Raw genomic sequence first — 5921 nt, forward strand, 5'->3', positions numbered from 1 at the left:
CAAATTTAAATTTTATAATTTGAGCACATGGACAGTTGGCGTTCTTAGCCTCTTACCTACTTGGGCAGAGCTAAATTGATCCTTTGGGCTAAAAACAGACCATTGAATTGCTCTGTTTGCTAGTTTCTATGCCAGGCAGATAATCAACAACAAATTTAATTTCTCTTGGTCTTCTTTAATGAAGATAGTATATCCTTCCCAGATGCTTATAGCTAGCCTTTCTTGTCTGTCTTTTTCCCTCTACTCAGTGATGGGTTAGCCAATAGGCAGTTGTGGACCAAGGTAAATGCCACATCTTCATCAAAAGGTGAAGCACAGCCCATCCTGGGGGAGGGGAGGAAAAGACATCCGCCATCTGCTGCATTTCTTGAGCAGGTGCTGCAGGGGCTGTTTATTTTTTTCATGCCTGGGCCATAGCTACCCATATCCCAAATGAGAAGCTCAAAGATTAAGAAGGTCCTAGCTATGGGTGCTACCCTCTGTTAGCTTGAATATCACTTTGTGCTTTCATCCTCGCTCTCCTTATACCCCCTTTTACCCAATCTCGACTTATTCACAATTACACCTTCCTACATGGAATCTAAAGGGATTGATTTGGAATCATTTTCACTGCAAATCAGTAAATTCACATGTGCTCACAATTTTTTCATATTCTATTTCAGAAGGAATGGTTTTGGTATTTTTGTGTAAGCACTCTAGTGCTTTTCCTTAATTCTTTGTTTCTTTGGTTTTGAGTTCTACATGCTTTTCCCTTCTGATTTGCTCCATTTATTTCCTGTCCTCTTTTAACCTGTGTCTGATGCCTTTACCTGCTGTTCATTAGAAACTTGAAGGTGACAGGGGTCTTGATTTATAGAATAAGAAATTAGATGGGACTCTCTTTTTAAAAGGGGGGCTCAAGTCAGAAACACCTTTTGTGCTATGGTCAGAAATTTTATAAATTTTATATGGCACCTGGAGTTTAAACATTTTATATAAAGTCTGGAGTTGAGAATTAGGAATTTAAATTTATAATTGATTGTCTAAAGACTCTGGATTCCAATTTATGGAGTATGCCAAAATGGGTTGGTAGAATCAGGTGACTCACTGCACAAGCAAAGGTAACCAACCTTTAAGAATTTAGTCAAGATTGTGAAGAGTGACAAACTTAACAAACTGTATCTCCAAGTAGCTGATTAAACTTTCTATAATGACATTGAATGATGTATATATAATATTCTAAGCAATGTGAAGAATTAAAGCCAGTGGGATTGGAAATCATGTACATAAAGCACTTTGTGGTTTGTTATTCTTATGGCAAAACTTGTTTTTTCATTTAATCATCACCATACCCTTGTAAATAAGGCAATACTGTGACCTCGTCTTACACATAAAGGAACAGAGGCCAGAAAGCTTAGCTTAATTGCCTCAAAGTCACACGCAGTGACTGAGACAATCCAGGTCATCTGACTTCAGATCTCAGCCTCTTTCCATATATTTAAGTCCTTATCTTGGTGAGCAAATGTGACAAAGACAAAAAAATTAACATATGCACATTCAGAATCTTTCCATTCCTCCTGCCTTCTAAAAGAAAGTAGGTTTCTTGGATGGGCAACTGCTTTTGTTATGTGGTATCTGATAATGAGAAGGGAGAATTGAATGATTGAGCTACATTGGTTAGGGCAGAGAGGTACTGGAGGGAGAGAAGAATATTCCAGAAAGGGAAACAGGAAGGGGATGACAGCAAATGAAGGCTGAGATTTGAGAGCTAGTTTTTGGGTGTTTGGGGGAGTGTGAGACATGAAGTTGGTAGCACGTCTGTTCTCACGAGAGAGTAGGAAGAGGATGGAGAAAGAGGGTCTTGAGAAGTTTTATTTTTATTATGAAAGGAATGCTCCCTTGGTGCCTTTTAAAGAAATTGCAGTAACAATTTCAGTTGCTTTTCAGATCTCTTTGAAGGCTAACTTGTTCTTTCTTTAGATTTAATGCTTCTCTGCAACTGGTCCAGCTTTATGTGTGTTACATGGGCTCATTAACATGTAATATGTTAATCCAAGTTTTCACTTTCTCACATGCACTTAGGCAGGGAAAGAGAGGTCAACAATGTATTAAACAAAAACTCAACAATGCCAGAGAGAACTCTGAGGAATAAGCAAAGAGAAGTTTCTCTCTTCTTGCTCAGCTCTGTTGTTGGAAGCCACACTCAGGCCTGAGTTAAAGTCTCAGGTTTGCATTGTGAGACTCCTCACTTCACAGGTTCTTTTCTCCTTATACTTAGAAAATTCTTGTTGGTGCTAATCTGATCCTTCTGTAATTGAGTAATGACCATGAATATCCTTTTATTCACAGGAAGAGAAACAGCACAGCTCTAAAGGGAGGGTTTTTTTTTTTGTTCGTTTCCTCATATTCTCGTATTTCAAAGCTTGTGGTAAGCATGGTCTTGTGACTTGATTCCACTGTATAATAGTCTGGACAGCAGCGGTGGCCATGGGTCATGAACTGGGTATAGAAATGTGCTGCCTTGGCTGAACCGTTGATCTTGTCCCAGGAGAGAAGCCACTGAGTCTCAGCTGAGTCAAGGCTGAGAACAGGAAAATCTGGGGCCAAAGGTAGATCCTGGCATATGACTTATCTGAACATCTGGGGACTTTATATTTGATTTTGTTGAGATTTGATACTTTATCTGCAAGCTTCAGGCTATTAGTTCAGGGAAAGGAAGCTGATTATTCATTAATTTTATACCAATGTTCAGAATAGGCTAACAGATCAAGAGCCTGTAGTTTGAATAGGAGTGGAAGCAAGCACTTTTCTTTCTGTCTCTTGAGCTACTCGCTGTGACAACATGAAGTAACTAGGCTTGCAAAATCAAGTACATTATTCATTCCAAAATACTGGCCAGTGCTTGATCAATACCATAATTTGGGGACATTTTTTTCGTAGCATTTCCTCTGGTTGCCTACTTACTTGCAACTTCATTTTCCTTAAGATAACTACTTCAAAAGGCACTGCTGTCATTTGGATGAACAAACCTTGGTATGTGAGTTTTTAAAAAGTCATCCACATTATTTTATTGTTTCACCTTGCAGGTGTTCATTTTTGTCTTAAATAGATCTCTTTGGGTTGTAAGCAACAGTTAAAAAGTGAAGTTATTTTAATCGAAACTGCTATAACAAAATACCATAGACCAGGTGGCTTATAAACAACAGAAATTTATTTCTCCCTGTTATGGAGGCTGGGAAGTCCAAGATCAAGGTGATGGCAGATTGGTGTCCAGTAAGGGCTTATTTTATGGTTCACAGATGGCACCTATTTGTTGTGTCTTCACATGGCAGATCAGACCTCTTTTATAAAGGCACTAATCCTATTAATGAGGGCTCCATCCCATGACCTATTCACCTCTCCAAAGGTCCTACCTCCTAATACCATCACCTTAAAGATTAGGATTTCAACATAAACACTCAGACTATAGCCAAGTCAAACTAAAGTAAAAATGGCAATTTAATTCCTCATGTGACTGAGAAGCCTATAGATATATTAGTAAGGCTTGATTGTGTCTCGAGGGTCCATCTGTCTTCACCTCTCAGCCCGGCCTCTTCCTGGTTGACTGCAATTTTGTCTATGTTGGCAAGACAGTTGCCAGCACAGACCTAAAGAGATATGAGTAACTGGAGGGGCTTAAATAATTTGGAACTAGTCTGAGAAGTCTTATGACCTTGTTATACTTTGGTTTCCTCATCTGTAAAATGAGATAATAACACTATGTCCATAGAGTATTAAGTGAATATTTAATGAGCTAGTGGAAGACGTATACCTCCACAATTAACATGAGCTTTGGAGTCATACCTAGTTCCATCAACTTGCTCAGTTACTTGTGTATGAGGATACTTATAATACTTGATCATAGGTTTTTTGGGATTTAAGATTCTAGAGTGTCTATAAAACCTCTAATAGGGTATCTGCACATAGAGCCACTCAGTAAATGGTAGCTATTAATTGAGTAGAATTTTGAGAAATGAACATTGATGGCTTGAATGTAAAAGTAAACTCAGGCATGGGGAAGGGCATGGGCAGTGATCCATAAAGGGGGAACTTCTGGCTTGGGGCAGCGAGGTAAGCTTGGGTAGCACCCGTGGTTAGAAATGGGGCTCTTACTCTTGGTGTTAGAATTATGATAAAAACACACACACCAAGAGTCGGTCTGGGGAAGAGCCTGTCAGCCAAACAAGAAGTTAGCACCTTTGGAGGAGAGCTCTAGTTCCATCAGAGAGGCTGTGTTTTTAGAAGGATTCTTTTTGCAGAATTTGAGTACTTAGCTTAGTGTTCATTGCACTGACTTGAATTGCCTCTGAAGTCAGAGGGAGTCTTCTTAATATTCTTGATGGTGGCAAATCTTCCACTTATGAGGTGGATTCTACAATTCAGAGCCAAACCGAATGGATTAGGTAGGGGATAAAGCCAAGTAATTCTGATTCAGATTAAAAAAGAAGACCAAACTAGTGTGATTATTTTGTTTTCACCTCTTGCTTAAACTGGCTTTTGAAAACAACGGTATGAGTAAGTTACATAACACTTTAAAAATCAGTGTCATAATTTTATATTTTACAGGTGGAAAATATATATATATATTTTACAGGTTTAATTCACTTTCTTTTTCTTGTATAAAAACCCTATGTTGTAGCCACAGCTGGAGCCTGGGTCCTCTGCACAGACACTCTGGTGTGGGTCTTGGCGAGGTGGTCAGGGAATTCTTGCTAGGGAGACTTGGTGAATACAGCCGCCTTCCAGAGGTCGGGGGTCAGGTAGCTGTAGGTCTTAGAGAAGGCATCAAAGATGGCCTTGGCGAAGTTGCTCAGGGTGGCAATGCAGCCCCTGGCTGAGGTGTAGCAGTCATGGATACCAGCCATCATGAGCAGCTTCTTGGGCATAGGAGCCGAGACGATACCAGTGCCCCTGGGCGCGCGGATGAGGCGCACTAGCACAGAGCCGCAGCGGACTGTCACCTTGCAAGGGAGGGTGTAGGGCTTGCCTATCTTGTTCCCCCAGTAGCCTCTGCACACAGGGACAATGGAGAGCTTGGCCAGGATGATGACCCTGTGGATGGCAGTGGCCACCTCCTTGGAGCACTTAACACCCAGACCGACATGACCATTGTAGTCAGCGATGGCAACAAACTCCTTGAACCTGGTGTGCTGGGCTGGAGCGGGTCTGCTTCTGCACTGGCATAATCTTCAAAACCTCGTCCTTGAGAGAGGCCCCCCAGGAAAAAGTCAATGATCTCAGATTCCTTGATGAGCAGGGAGAAGAGATAGATCTCCTCCAGGGACTTGATCTTCATGTCCTTGACCAGGCGGCCCAGCTTGGTGATAGGCATCCACACCTTAACCTTGGCCTTGCCTCTGAGAGCTCCGTGGCCTCAGCCTGGCCTGGTCCAGGGCAGCGACCCCGCCCCGAATGCCACTGCCGAAACCTGCAGGGAAGCCACCGTGGTTCCCCATCCCAGGGCCCCCCTGCTGCATCAGTGTCATCTGCCATTTGATGTTTTCTCAGAGAATAAGCTACATGTGGAATACATTAACTCAACAAATTGTGTGTACTTGCTAGACATTAGGCATGATAGTAAGTGCTAGGGTTACAAAGTATTGCCTTTTGGGGAACCCATGGTTGTTGGAGAGAAACCAGAAGATCAGTCATCGTAGTGCGGCAGGAACAGACTTGTGGTTTGTTCAGGTTCTGGGAGCAGTCACTGCAGTGAGAATGGGTGAGTTGGGGCACGCTGTGGTGTCTGGGAAATTTTAAAATAGAAGTGATCCTTGAGCAAGAAGTTGAAGGATGGATATGGATTTATAGAATAAGCAAGGTGTAGAGATGTGTGTGCATGTGTGTGTGTGTATTTCATAAAGACAGACATGCATGTGTAAAGGCCTGGAGGCTGTTGATGTCAG

The 5921-nt window shown here is 41.7% G+C and overlaps 1 pseudogene; it reads right to left on the reverse strand.

Moving 5' to 3' along the window:
- Window positions 1–4646: 4646 nt before the first annotated feature.
- On the reverse strand, window positions 4647–5449 carry LOC119619743 (small ribosomal subunit protein uS5 pseudogene; annotated as a pseudogene).
- Window positions 5450–5921: the final 472 nt, after the last annotated feature.

Source organism: Chlorocebus sabaeus, chromosome 25 (genome assembly GCF_047675955.1).
Source record: "Chlorocebus sabaeus isolate Y175 chromosome 25, mChlSab1.0.hap1, whole genome shotgun sequence".
Classification (NCBI taxonomy): domain Eukaryota; kingdom Metazoa; phylum Chordata; class Mammalia; order Primates; family Cercopithecidae; genus Chlorocebus; species Chlorocebus sabaeus.